Source organism: Struthio camelus, chromosome 13 (genome assembly GCF_040807025.1).
Source record: "Struthio camelus isolate bStrCam1 chromosome 13, bStrCam1.hap1, whole genome shotgun sequence".
NCBI lineage: Eukaryota > Metazoa > Chordata > Aves > Struthioniformes > Struthionidae > Struthio > Struthio camelus.
The window spans coordinates 16,710,938-16,726,446 of NC_090954.1; the positions used below are offsets into that span (position 1 = coordinate 16,710,938).

At 38.1% G+C, this 15,509-nt stretch overlaps 1 long non-coding RNA gene across 1 annotated transcript in view; it reads left to right on the forward strand.

Annotated features, from left to right (window-relative positions):
- Window positions 1-15,509, forward strand: part of LOC138069138 (uncharacterized) — a 450,465-nt gene that overhangs the window by 341,893 nt on the left and 93,063 nt on the right. The window lies entirely within an intron of this gene.

Below are 15,509 nucleotides of genomic sequence, written 5' to 3' on the forward strand. Positions count from 1 at the left end.
TTGTTGTTGCACTCAGAATTTTTAATTAAGAAGTTTTGTCTTAAAAAAATAAAGTTTTATACATATATACACGTAAAAGTGGCAAATGTTCCCTATGCATTCGGCTAACTAGATAGTTCATTGTTATTAGGCACACACTCACAAACATCTTGGTGAAAGTGAACCATAACCATATGGTTTTTTTGGTAACTCAGTTACAAAGTGTTTATCTGTTTAGCTTAAATGAATGAATTTCGCTTGAAATCCCATTCATCCTCTATATTCTATGATACTTTGTTTTCTATGATACTTTGTTTTCCATTTAAAAATTTTCTAAGCCTAAGCTTGTTCTACTTGATGCTGTAATTTGCTAGTAGTCCTCTGATACATTTTCAGAAAGTCAGTTGCTCTATGTATAATTCCAGTTTCAAAAACAGTATGAAAAATTTATTTCTTTTTTCATTATTTCATATTAAGCATTGCTCATGGATATGCAGTTTGTGGTTCAAAAGCAGATGAGTGGAGAGGGAACAGTGACAAAAATCTCATTTCATTTCCAGCTCTCCTCCCTGTATTGCTTGTGTTCCACCCGTAGACATTGCCACAGCAGTAAAAATCCATGGCAAGCTTTATGCTGTTCTTTGAATTTAAAGCAGAAAACAGTTTAATGGTAAGGGAGGGGGCTGGAAGGAGGACCGGAGGGGGAAAATTCTCTGAGTGAATTGTTCTATTGTGATGTTTAAGTGCTGCTTCAATTAGGGCTAAGTGAATACTCAAAACAAGGGAGACTGGCCTTTATAGTTTTAACTGGGAGGCAGGTGATGATTAATTCTTTGGCATCTTTCTGTTCAGCCAGATACAGAATCAACTCAAGTGCATTACAGAAGATGGAATAGCTCAGTGAATTATACCTCCGCTCCATTATGGAGTGAAAAAAAAGACATTAACAAAACTCCAGAGTGAAAGTCACGGTGTTTGAGAGTTCTCTAAGCACTCAGTTCATGATCATTCAGGAATTATTCACAGGCGAGGGCTGAACATGTCCATTAAATTGTGGTCTTGAAACTTCTAAGCAGTGTGTGATTTCATCATGATATTTTTCAATTACATATAATAGGGTGGTTGTGAACTCTCTTACTTCTTCACCTTTGTGGTATTTATAGACATCTGACATGCTTCCCATAAATTAAAACATTCACAATGACATGCAATGATTTATTTTTTTAACTCTTTACATGCTTCTTTGTGCTTGTTAATGTACTTCCTTGGTCCTGTTTCTAGCTACTGGGTCCACCTCAGGAGTCCCTATTTTATACTAGAGCCATCATAGTTAGACCACATGTACATTTAATGAGGAAATGGTGGGGCCTTACTACTGCATTAATCTGGTTGTTTTGAATGCTGAGCATTCATATGGTGTCTTTATAAGACATATGTCTCTGTGTTGCCATATTAATAACTGAAAGTGTGGAGTAGTGTTTAGGTGGGAAAGTCTCTGGAGAACAGTGATTGCAAAGTGGAAGTGATTTGGTGAGTGTCAGGGCAGTGACTGCACAGCAGAAGAGACAGCAAAGTACTTTGGGCTACGCAGCTGAATCTCTGCAGTTTAAGGTGGTGAGTTACACTCATCTTGAGGGGACTCTGAGGGGATAGCTCATGACAGTGTTGTGTTTGTTTAAGCTGCCTGGGTGAGATGAAGCCCTCTGGAAGGCAGGGCAGATTGGTCTCCCTCTTAGTTTCCAGTTGACCTGGATCAGCGGCAGCCCCTTGGCTTGCGGCGCTGCTTTCTCGGCTGCGGGTTGCACGTTGGCAGAAGATGACCGCGGGAGACAGGACTTTGCTCTCAGCAGCTTGTCCGGAGGGTGAACTTTGCCTTATCTTGAGCCTTTTAGCCTCTTCTGGTAGGTGCCCTAGGGCGAGGGTAGCTCCATCTTCCAGTTCTGGCAGATGGGGGCATTGAGCTCTGCCGCTGCACCTTTGCTGGGAGATGAGCACCCTGGCACGTCCAGGCACCCCCCCTCCCCCCCGTCGGGGGAACCCACCATAGCTCCCTCCATGCACGGTCAGTTTGTCTCTGTAAAGTTACAGAGTGTGTTTAAAAAAAAAAAAAAAAAAGTTCTCCTGGCCCAATTGAAGGAAAGCTATATCAAACCAAACTTACTTAGGAAATTAAAGAAAACCCTAGAAATTCTTGATCCATGAAATTATTTTTTAAAAAAACTTACTAAAATTGACTCTGTGGATGTTTAATTAACAAAGCATGTAGTATTAGTTGCCTAGATTTAAGATCAGACCACTTGATTTTTTTTTCAGCAAGTAATAATGTATCCATAGCTATAACAACTTTGCCAGGGGCTTCACTTGGAGTAGAACCAGGCCCCTAAAGATTATCTAGTGTTTTGGGTTTTTTTTTTTTTTGAATGATCAACGCTGGGTCTAATTCTACCAGTCCTTCCACTTCTGATTGTTAAATATGCCCATTTTTTCAGAGTAAGACCCTTTGCAGATCTGTTGAAACAATATGCATAACACAGTACCAGGTTTTCATATTTTCTGAAATGTTTATTTTTAATATTCATAAAATGCTTTGGAAAAAAAAAACTTTGAATATTAAATACTAGTGGAATTGTAAAGGTATTAATCCCAGATGAACTGCAGGGTGAATTCCGTGGAATTAAACTGGAACATTCAGATGTTAGCAAGATAAGAAAATTGTAATAACTAGTGGTTTTTAGAATACAATAGACTTCCATAAAATTAAAAGCAAAGAAAAGTCCCTTTTCTGTAAAACAAAAGAAATTTTGAAATGCTGTTTTCCTGTCTCTTTGGAAACCTGTATGCTGACTTTGTGATATATCTTTATTATTATATACAGGCACATATGAAGCATTACATAATGAAAAAGGCATTATCATTTAAGGATGGTTTTAATTAAAATGTTCAGATACTTGAAACATTTCCTGTGCTTATGCCAGATAACTTATACGTTAATACCAGAAGATTTTATTCTAATAACACTAACTATAATTGAGAGCGAATGCATATAAATTCTCAGTGGCACTGGGGGGAAAAATGCTCCAAAGGCACAGTAAATGTATGCATTTTGTGTTTTAGGGGAACAGCAGTGCAATTACTGTACAGCCCTACACTTACCAACCATTTTAACCTCAATTTAATGTGTGTGGCAGTTCTCCCAGAATGACCTTGATGTGGTACTGAACGTTTTGCATTTTTTAACAGGCTCAAACACATACAAAGAAATGTAATCCAGTTAGTGGGATATTATAGCCAAACCTTATTTAACATTTTATAAATTGTATTTATAGAAAATGTCCATCTATTTACAGTATATTAAGTGAAATCCCTTTAGTCAGATTAGAGCACTTTTTGTATTGCACTGCACATCTGATCAGTTATTAGTTTGTACATGGAGAGATGCTATTTAAAGACCTACCAACTCCCTTGAAGTAAATTGTACCCTCCAGCGAAAACCTGACTGAGTGCAAATAATACATACGGTGTTTGGGATAGTGTTCAGTGGCAGGTTGCTGGTTTTGAGATCCCTCAGAGGCGTCTCCATCCTCAGTTGTATGAGTCAAGCTTTTGTGAATTGGTACCTTTGAAAACTTCAAATGCTGTACAATGCTACCAGGGCGATGGAGGAGCTGATCTCAAAGTCCACTATTAAAACTTCCCTCAAGGACATTTTCATTAGAACTTTGTACATGGACAGTTCAAAAGACCCAGCTATTGATTTTTGCTGAGAAGTCCTCTCTCTCTCCTTGTATTGTTCAACATTTTGACAGAATTTCAAAAACCACAAACTGTGGCAGTAGAAGATTCCAGTTAGGATTTTATGCTGTTCACTTGATTCCTTCAGGCCGCATCCTTCCTGTGTCCTTGTCAACACTACAAGGAGAGCAGCCGTCTTAGAAGATTTGCTAAAAGGCAGAAGCAATTTCACAGCAATCTAAAAAAAATCTGACCTTTCCACATACAGAAAATCTCTCTTAAGTAAATAACCTTTTTAGCTGTAAAATTTTGCTGAGACATTCATTTATCAAAAACATAGATAAAAATCACTGCATGTTTATCTCTTTTCACCATTCAAAAATTGCATTAAAAGGAAACTGCCACCAATGCACGTGGACTGTAATAAATTGCCACTAGCAAACAAGATCATTTTATTTTAAAATAGAACTGTTGGTTTAAAGTTTGTGATGCTGGAAGCTGAGCAATTAATTATTACCATCTGCACTTCCTATCCTTATCCTATTATCATTTTCATGGACACTGTGTAATGAGGTTCATTTAGCCTCAACTGCATATACAGGATATAGTAGTTCAAAATTAGTAGAATTTATGAAGAAGTTAATGCATGAGCGGTATAATTATTTCTGTTTAAAGAAAAGCATGATCTAATTGGTCTTCATGAAAGACGTATTGCAGGTCTTTTAATTGCTAGGTGCTTACATACTACATTGGTGGTTGCCAAGGCTGGCATTTGCTCACCTTTCACTTGATTTCACTGAATGCATTTTCAAATAAAGAATTTTGAGAAAAATACCCTTCTTTATGTGGGGATAACCATATTTGCTGTTGAGAAGAGATTTCCTAAAGCCTTTTGAAAGCCTTTTTATCTTCTCATATATTCTGGTCTGTTCCATTTTATGTTATTCATGGTCCACATCACCCTCCTTTGTGTGACTTCTGAATTCCTAGGCACTCAGACTTCAGAAGAACATTTAAACAGGTACTTTCCATCAAAAAAATCATTAAGGCCATCACTTACTCAGCAAGATAAGTAAGCACATTAAATTTCTAGAATGTGCTAAATCTTTATTCCTAAGGTAGGGGAATTTCCACAGGTACATGAGTTGGCCAGGAGGGAACTGCCAAAAATATCCAGTGTATTAATAAAAAGCTCTACTTAGCCCTTGGGCATATGTGTTTTAAGACATCTCTCCAATGAATAGGATTATGTAGGAGGAGGAGGAGCTTGACCATGACTATCAGATCTCATTATTTCAGAGGTGATATTAGAAGCGTTCTGTGCACACTTCTAACTATGAGGTATGAGTGAGAGGCGTGCAGTGATTGCTGTGTTACAGTTTGCACATAAACAGTTTGCTTGGCAGAACTGTTGGTATGTCAGAACATACCAACATACCTGGTATGGCAGAATTGTTTCAGTTTTATTAGTGTATGAATTGGTCATATTCCATGATGCATGTCTGCGTGAGTGGTGTGACTCTGACGCAGTTGTAATGATCCATGTTGTAAAGTTGGAGACAACGAAGGCCTCATTTTTTAAGGTAGAGAAGGAGTTAATACAAGCCTAAGCTTCATATGTACTGACTCGACATCCTGCCTAGGTGCGTACACAATGGAGAAAGCTGACTGCTTTTTGCAAATTCCCAAGCACATTTTTAAGTCTATGAGGAAAGGTAGATGGAAACTTCATATTCGGGCTTTCATGACTTAATGGTTATCTATGATAGTATGTTTCAAAAAACTCACAGATAATAGTTATTGTTGTAAATCATTCCGTACAGTCCTTTGTTTCTAGCTCGTTACAAATAAAAGACATGAATTCCCTATTTCTCTAAAGATATCTTCAAGGATAAGCAACAGAAGCAAGTCTTTTAGTAAAATAAGATGTCAGGAAGCTTTTAGAGTCTGCAGTATCACAATACAGATGAACACACCGGATTACTTAGAACCTTTGAAAACACACATTCAGCCTTAAGCAGAAATTGATAGATAAAGTCATTAAGGACATCTCTAAACTAGTAAGTAGAATAGGCTAGGGCCCAATCCGTATCCCTGTGAGCAAGTGGCACAGCATGACTCTTGTCCATAGGGCTTAAATCTCTTTCTGTAGAGCACACTGGCATCACCTGTACTGCCAACAGGCAGGGCCCCCAACAAGAGTTATCTGCAGGAGAGTGGCTTAACAGGAGCTGAAACCACCCCGGGAGGGAGCCGAGATGTAGTTGGCCAATTCTGCGCTGGTGCTTGAGCCTGCGGTGGGGCCCTGTTCCGTTATTAGTATACTAAGTGATGTGTTTTGGCCAGCTTTGAATACAGGGTTGGACTAGATGACTTGCAGCTGTCCCTTCCAACCGAAATTATTCTGTGATTTTGTGGTTTCGTAAATGTGGCCTGTGAAGTCACTATGGAAAGAAGTTGTCAGTTTATGACACCATGAATAATCATCTTACAATTACGAAAGAAAAAATAACAAGAGATGAACTTTTTGTAATTTTAAATATATGAATGGATGCAAGCAGACGAGAACCGTCAGCGCGGTAACAGTTAGTGTTCAGTTACGGTGCTGTCTATGTAACTTAGTCATGAGATGATTTCTGTTCTGTTTTCTCTTTCCTGGACCATGGAAAAGATATAAAACTACCTAAGGTGGGCATCAGCTATTTCAGACTGGTAAAATACTGTAGCGTTTCTTATACCTAAACTCCCTAACTGCAATAAGAATTCCTTGTATTCGTCCAGTGTCTTTGCCCCAAAAGCTGCCTGAAGAGCTGCTCCTCTGCCTGCCAGGACAATCTCTTCCAGCACCTGTACGGTTTTGTGCCCCTTCTTATTCTCTGTGGGCTCTGTCTTCTCTGAACTTCTTTACCAAGGCCAGGCATTCTGCCTTCTCAGGTTATACCTAAGCACTTTCCCTTTTTCCTGTGCTGCCATTATTCTGTTTGGAAAGAATGAAGAGATTCAGGGTTAATCATTTATTTAATCGTCAATATGCTTAATTCTATTGAAATTGGAAGCCACTGGTTCTTTTATCAAGTAGATAGATATTCTGTTTTAGTATTGTGGAGACGACTGAACTGAGAGTAATTGACGTGGAATTTTTGGTTTGATTTAAAAAAAAGCTAATTTTTGTAACAGAACCCTTCTTTTGATAAGTAATTTTGAGTCATCCCAAAATATTTTGTCACCCAAAATGAATATTTTTGCAATGTGAGATTATATAACCTTTTTGCAATATGTTTTTAAAACTTATTGACACTTCTTTCTAACGGAAAGGATTCAAATTTCATTTTGAAACATCAAAATCTTTGAGCATTTTTGGAACAAAAGAGCTCTTTCTGAAGAATCAAACACTTATAAAAACAAAAACAAAAAAACTCCCAGTATCTTTGCCCAGTACAAGCATTTTACCAAATTTGCCTTAGTTTTCCAGTTTTGGATTTCAAACTTCATTTTCCAGTAAATGTGCTGTCAGTCAGAAAAGATTGCATACCTCCCTATGAAGCTGTGTCTGTGTATTCTGAATTTTCTTCATTTGGGTTTTTTAGTTTTCTCTCTAATAAATGAGTTTGTGATAAATGGATAAGTATTTCATGAATATCGCCTATGACTCAGTTTCCATTTTCATTTGTATTGCTGTTAATAAGCAAACAAACAACCCTCCCCCCAAAAATGGCAAAAAAATGTAGCTGTAAAGTAGTCATTAAGGGACTCAGGCTACACAGAGCTACAGTTCCTCCAACTCAGCCAGGCTATGTTCTCCCAAGTACAAAGGGGAAACTCAGTGTATAGAAAGAGGAATCTTCAGCCCCAGCGACACTACCAAGGTTATTTGGCTAAGGCTAAAAGAGGAGGTCAAGAGACACTGATCTGTTAAAAGACAGGCCCTAAATAAGTTGATGTATTTATACAATAGCAAGAGGCAGCTTTTGGTATGTTACTAAAAAAGCTGGCAAGCTAGGAAGTCTGATGGAGCAGCAGATACCATATGAGAGTTTTGTGAAAACCTTAGCAGCAGTTCTGCGCTGCACAAAATTGAGGTCAACCACACGCATTTTGTAATCTGGGCTACTTGAATTTAAAACACAAAATGGTCAAATCCTCTCTTTGGTCCCTTTTTCAAAAATAAGCTTTTCTGCTCTCTTCTGCCTCGTACTAGTGCTTCAGCAGCTCGTTACACACTGCTGTGCCCTCGTCGTCTGCGGGGGCTCTCCGGAGCCATAGGAAGAAAGGCCAGCAAGGACGGCCTGCTCTCCGGTCTTCCCTTCTGACAGCAGTTTGTGAATGCTGTTTTTCTGTTTCTCTGCTTTTTCTTTGGATCCTTCCAAGCTAGCATTTTATCTCCATTTGAGAGGTAGGTTGTCCCTATTCCAATGTGTGAAGCTGTTGCGTATGCTTGAATCAGCAGCGTGTATTTTCCTCTTGCTAAGTGGCCAGATCTACGAGGCCTGGCACACAACCGTTAGTTACGTTTTCAAGTTTACTTCTGTATTAAGACAGTGCTCAGGAGATTGAGTTAACTCAGTTAATTCAGACTTTTTTCCCCTCTTCTGAATGAAAGCGTTTTAACTTTGAGCGGGGTGCAGTGTGTTTTATTTGGAATGAAGGATCCATGTCGGTGAGATGCTTAGTTGCGATGAGGTTGAGGTAGGTTTGGTTCCACTTCTGGACTTTTCTCTCCCTGCCCTTCCTTATGGCTTTCAGTAGCTTTGTTTCTATTTCCCATCGCTTATCTCTCTACTACTTTCTTGTAGCTTCAAAGTCGTATTATTAATACATCTGAGCAGAAGTGCTACAGTATTCCCCTCAGAGTGTATCATCCAGCTAACAGATGGATGACTGCTGATGAAAGAGCTAAGAGTATATAGAGAAAGTTCTCCTCATGTGCAGCCCAGGAACACGCTGAAGCTGAACAGATTATTTCTAGAATCTTTAAAGTTAAAGGCACAATCTCCTTCTGGTGGCACGACTAGAAGAGGCGATGATCATCAGCTGGGATGGTGATTTCTGAAAGGTTACCATCTGAATCAGTCACCTAGCTGAGGCTTTTACATTAGCACTCCATAATTCACATCAGGCAAATTCAAAAAAATTTAATTCACAGAATCACAGAATAGTTGGGGTTGGAAGGGACCTCTGGAGATCATCTGGTCCAACCACTGAATTTAGACAATTCAAGACAGTAATTCAGACAGACAAGCAGTTTAAGCTAACTCAGCTAGTGCTGCAGAAAACAGAGTAACACTGGTTTACTGTGCGTGGAAATGTTGAGAATTTAAGCTGTTTCCTCACACTCCATTTACAGTGCATAAAGATAAAAGAGCAACTCCAAAAATTAGGAAAAGAATGAAAATAAGTAAGTAAAGGCATACAAAACATTGCACAAAGCAAAGCATGTACACCCCTGTACTTCTTGCAAGCACTCCAGTGTTTGCATTAAAATCAGGGCATATGCATCTGACTACTTAATTATATTCATGCTGCTAAAAATGTATACTTTTTCTAGTCCAATTTCGACTAGAATGATTTCTGGTTGGTGGTATACAGTGGAAGGGGGAAAAAAGCTCCTCCTGGATAATCTTTGAAAATTCCTTCATGATTCTTTGCAGAAAGTTCTGATCTATTCATGAAAGAAGTTATACTTGTAGCATTTTATGAATCATTAATATACTGGAACCTATATCTTTTCCCTGTACTGACCACTATTCCATCTCAGATCAGAAAACCATTTTAAAGTGTTGAGCAAGCTTAAAAAATGTGCAATTGTATAGCTCTTTTTTTTTTGAGAGGCAATGAAGGAAAAATAAAACCTTATGTCCAGAATTTTAGCTCTTCTCCAAAAAATTAAATTACTTCCCTCCTTCAAAAACCCTGATTGATAATGATACCTTCCAATAGTTAGCAATTTATAGTTATTATTGAAGACAGATATCTCTAAAATTCAGACTGATCCTTGTATTATTAGTGAATTAGTGAATAAAATAAAGAAGCATATTCTGGTTATCCAAGAAAGTGATAAATTTATAGTTATGGCATCTTAATTTACTGGAAAGCTATGTTAGGAGGTATAAAAGACCTAGTGCTGTTCTTTCCCCATATGCTTGTATTCTTAGACTCCTCATAAACAGGGAACATAGTTTTACAAAGAGTATTTGTCTTACTCCTTGTGCTCCTAAATGTTTTTAAGTTTATCAGAATAGCCTTTCTGTAAAGGCTGTAGACTAAGTAAATCAACAGGGTGGTGGATGATGGATCTCTTGGCACTCAGTGAACACAGGCTGTGCTCCAAGCAAATTCACGCTCATAAAATCTTCCTAATATACCTTACCACTGCCCCGATACAAAATGTCACCGAAGTCGAATTTTTGTGTGGAGGAAGAGGTTGGAATGAAGATGCTTTGGTGAAATTAATCGGCTTATATTTGTGCTGAATCTTTTTCCTCACAAATGTTCTGAGGATTTTTTTCTTAGTTTCTGATCAAGTAATTCCAAAAAATTTTGACAGAATACTGTACTGTAATGTACACAGTTATGACTTTGACATAAACACACTCACCTGTGCATAAACGCTTGCGCACCTCTATTGCTATTAAAGCTAAGGAGAGTGAAAAAAGCAACAACCCATCCATCAGGTGACAATTTGTGCAAAGAGCTGTGTAAGTCATCATCATAGCAGTAACAAATGGCTGTAAAAATGCCATATGACTCCTCTTCCTGCCTCCTTGGTGGGAACAGAACTGGTGCAGAAGGACTGGGCTGCAAACCAAGAAAGCGAATAAACAAATCCCACCACCATTTGGAGCTCAGATTTGAGAAAATGCTCTTAGGAAGCATCAGTTGTGGGAACGTGGAACAGAATTGTTTGGAAGGGAAAAAGGACAGCCTATGAAGAAAATAAAAGAGGTAAACAGGAAAAACAAGGATGCAAAAATTGAGCGTTTTATGTGACATGATTCACCACTTAATTGAAACACATTCTTAGAAGTGTAACTCGACTAAATTCAGTGGAGTTAAACTGGCAAAAAACATAGTGATTTTAATGGAGTTGCAGTAGAATTAACTACTCAAGCAATTTGGACAAATGAGTTAAAAGCTTACTGACAAAAGCAATGTCCTAAAGGGAGCAAAAATTGCTCTCTGCAGGAAAAAAGTGTCAGATCATTTTTATTTGGTTTCATGTTATCCTCCTTTAACATTCCATATAGCGAAAATACTAGGAGCTAGTTTATTCCCTTGTTTCAAAAGATTTTATGTCTTAGAAGTCAATGAAAAGAATCCCATTGACTGCAAGAGGCACAAGCCCAGGCTCGGATAGGAGAGGGGATGGAGGACAGATATTTCTCCCTGCAGTTACTACGGGAATCAGCTCTGCAGCCTCCCACCAGTCTGCTAATGCTGCTGCTTCTTTTCACTTCAGAAACCGGCTTCTGAAGCCCAGCAACAGTGTATTGCTGCATCTCCCTCTAACTGAATTACCGCTCTCTTTGCCTTAATATATTCCCATTTGCACAAATTCAGGCCAAACTCTTTTTGGCTATTCTCTGCCTAATTTCAGATTTTAACTCTTAGTCTTTATTTATATAGCATCTATAGTGTTTAGAATAAGCTCACATTATTTTATAGTGGCTTAAATCTGGGCATAAGTCTTAATGGCATTAAGACCATGGCCTATATGCTGTCTAGTTTTATCTAACGGAGTCCAGGAATAGTCCTTGATGTTGATGAGCACAGTCCAGGACTAGAAGGAACCTGAGAGGTTTTACTACAGCATTCCACAAAGCACTTGTGCACCAGCTGGATAAAACCAGACAGTGATAGGGTGGAATATCTAGAACTCAAACAGGTTGCCTCTCAGAAGGAATATAGTTCAGTTCTGGACGTTCAGTAATAACTGTATCTTACTTTGTTCCCTTTAAGAGACAGAAACATTCTGTGAATTTTGTAGTGTATGCATATTGGGTCTAAAGTGTTAGCTGCTGCCATGAAACAGAAAGCTGCCCATAGCTAAAAATGTTCTTAATCATTTCAGAAATATTAATCAAATTGACAGAAAGTTTAGTTCTCAAATCACAATGCTATCCTGAAAATATGCAAGAAATAAAATATGGCAGCTGATCTTGAAACTGAATCTTTATCTGTCAGTCACTATTTTAATAACATAATATTTTCACAATTTTTATAATACTAATGTTCATATTGTGAAAGTTAGAGACAAGCTTGGTAGTTCTTTAGTACAGAAGAAGCTATGTAGACGTAGCCTGTGACAGGGATCCCTTACCGTTCATTTACCAATTTGAAGTACATTAACATAGCACACTTTCTACTTTGCATCCTTGCAACAATTTGTAAAGTTTTATAAGCACCTTTCTATAGAGGTGCAAATTCAGGTGCAAAATGTGATTTGCCTACAGTTTCACCATGAGTTCCTGACAGTGACAGGAACAGAACTGAGGTGTGCCGATTCCCAGGGAGGTGCTCTACCGCAAGTCTGCTGCCTGAAATGATGAGGGACAGCATCAGTGGCTTAGTGTTACACAATTCACCTGGGATGGACCAGTTTGAAAGAGCGTTGCAGCTTTCACTCTGGATTTCTTTGGCTTTTATGGCTTCAGCAATACTTTTAACCTTGCCTGGATGCAGTTGTCTGTCTGTGGGTGTTCTTATCACCTTCCCATTATAATTTTCTTGCCAATGCCTAAATTACTAACCTTGTGTTTAAGCAGCTGACTTTATACCTTTTGATCTCCTGCTCTTTGATCCACTAATTGACTCTTCTTATCTTCTGTTTCTGCTTTGCCTTTTTTAATTCATCCCGTTGTTTTTCTCGGTTGATCTTATAATGTGTTCTGTGCCATCATCTTCCCTCCAGTCCTTTTCCCTGAACTATTTGGTCCAATCCAGTTTACTCTCCTGTATAATCCATTATATTCAATTCCTCCTGTTCCATGCTATATGGCAAATAGTCACGTTTTATGTCATTCACTATTCTACTGTGTGTGCAGATAACCCTTTTTATTAGCAAAAGCTGTATGTGTTGGGCTCAAATTTGATTGAGTCAAAACACATCACGTGAATACTAGCAAACTGTGTCTTATATTCTCAAACGAAAGCTTTTTTCCCCCCAACAAAAATATTGAGCCCGAAAGCAGTAAACGAGGCACTTTTTGAGACAGTATTAAAGTTTGAAAACTTAAGTCTTTCTAAACAGTATCACAATAAATCAGTAGTTTACTTATAATATTAACAGTCTGGTATGAATCTCCATGAATTTGTAGAGGAGGGTAGGTATCATCATCCATATTTTACAATGCTAAGAGGAAAACACAGGAGAGGATATTCATAAAAGTTAGCTTTAGCCTAACATGTCTAATCTTAGCCAGCTTTCTTCGCAGTCAAATGAAAGCTAAAGGTCTCCCACTGGAGGATCTCCTTTCAGGTACCAAATTTAGCCACTCAGACTTTCCCTGGACTGTTGTGTCTTTCTCTTCCACTATAGAGGCTATCCAGGAAGATAAGACATATTAGGCTGAAACTTGCCGTGAGAGGAGCTAGGCGTGTTATGTAACGTCATATGGAAAGTGAGCAGGAGAGAAGGGACTCGAACCTCAATCTCTTTCCACTCCCCGATCCATGCAGCCCCTGCTCACAGGCGAGATCTCCTTCAGTGAGATGAGGAATGAGTCCACATAACAATGGAGGACTTTTCTTTTTTTTGTCTTTCTTGAACATCTTTTCTTCTACAAACGACTGTGGTTTTACCTTTCTTGTCTGACTGTCTCCTCCTGCATTTGCATTGCTTTTATTACGTAGCACATCTGTCTGTATCACATTAATTTACACAAATGAAGTTGAAGCAGCTTCAGGCTTTTTGCTTTTGAAAATTCTGGGAGGCTATTGCAGAGGACTACCAAAATAAGGCATTTAATTTTATTCACTGATTAGTTCTTCAGGTTGAGATGTGCTGACTAGCGTGTGGTTTGCTTTTTTTCTTTTTCTTTTTTTTCTTTTTTCTTTTTTGAGACATTGAACAACTGTATTTCTGAGGAACAAAGATTGTAGATGAATGTTTTATTCACGGGCTATCAGATTTCCTCAGACAGAAATTCTAGTATTGCCAGCCTCAAGTGTTAAGAAATATCACCTTGCCAAAATTTAAGGTTAGCTTAAGAATCAGGAAACTGTGATTTTCTTTACCTTCTAGTAGTGAAGGCAAAAGGAATTGTGTTTTCAAGATTCCTGTTAAAGTAAGCTAGAAGCTTACTTTAAAAAAGAGAAATGAAAGCCAAAATACTTGTGTATGTAATCGAATGTCCGCAAACTGTTTACATAACAGTTCCCTGTGCAATCATATATATGTTTCAGTTAACAATTTTAATTAAATGCTCTTTTAACTTTCTGTCTGCTCTTCCACTTCAGCTATTTCAGTCCTGTGATGGACTGGCTGTTCTTCAAGCTGTCTTTATTTTCTCTCTCCACTGTTTGAACTTCTGCTGATAAATTTTTGTATTTGCTGTTCATTCTCTTTCCTTATATTCTTTATCCTAAGTTTTGTCTTCCTATTTGATAAACTCCATATCTGTCCTATTTTTGAACTGGAATTTTTTTCCTCTTGGCTCTTTTATTTCTGTGCTTTTTTTCCCTCTCTTTTAAATGTTCTCCAAATTGGCACTGATTTCAGTGCCATTCAAATGTATTTTATTTTGTAAAAAAGGATTAAAAATTGGGAAATGTCTCTTTTTGTTACTGTGAAATTATTGTTCAAACCTAAGAGGAGTTTATAATCTCATCTAAAAAAAATGAGGTACATGTGATTATTCTGTATTCTGGATGTCACTGTGTGCCTCTGATAACTTCTGAATTGCTGGCCAATTCAATCACATTTGGCAGATTAGTAGAGAAATCAAAGACATTAAGTTTGAGCAAGATTTGTGCAAAATAAGCTGCTGGCTCTGAAGGCCATGCTAGTCACTGCATGCTGGCCAAGACCACTCCTTGCATGTCACCAGAGAATCCACGTGAGGTGCTCATATGGAAAGCCATGCTTCATTAGTTCACATTATCACAAAACTGCTTAGAGGACAGCTGAGCAGTACGTAAGTTCGCATCTCTATTTTTCACTGTGAGCAGTGTGGAGAGGAAGCCCATGCTCCTAGGAACGCGTGTGCTGGTTGTGCATGTCTGTGTGCGCACAGCATAATGAATACAGATAAACTCACCAGTCGGTTGTAGCAAACAAATGCTTGTCTCCTGCTGTTTCCTTAATAGCTTTTATTAGTGGTCAGTGATGGCAGTACTTACATTCTTTTCTCATCAGAAGAAATTGTTCTTATCTTCTCAATAGGGACTGTATATGTACAGTTCATTTGCCACAATCCTATTGAGTTGTACAATAGAACAATTTTTTTTTTCTTCTAATGCTATCATTTGCATCACAGTACATTCAGCTTTTCTGCTCCAAAACACAAGATTTGGGATTTTTCTGTGCTCTTCAGGTTTTGTTTTGTTTTGTTTTGTTTTGGTAGTTCATTTCTGTTGGGGGTGAGTGCTTTACTTGGCTTTTTTCTATTAATTCACACTGACTTTTTGGCTTTTTTTCACAGTTGCAAAACTCAAAGACAGTTTCTGCACAAATGTGATCTGACACTATTTGAGATAAAAGCAGGAGGTTTAATTTAGCAAGGAACTCATGTTAAGTTCCTATAATGAATTCTAGGATAGACGTTTTACAGCATCACCAGCCTTCTGGATCATATCAGCTG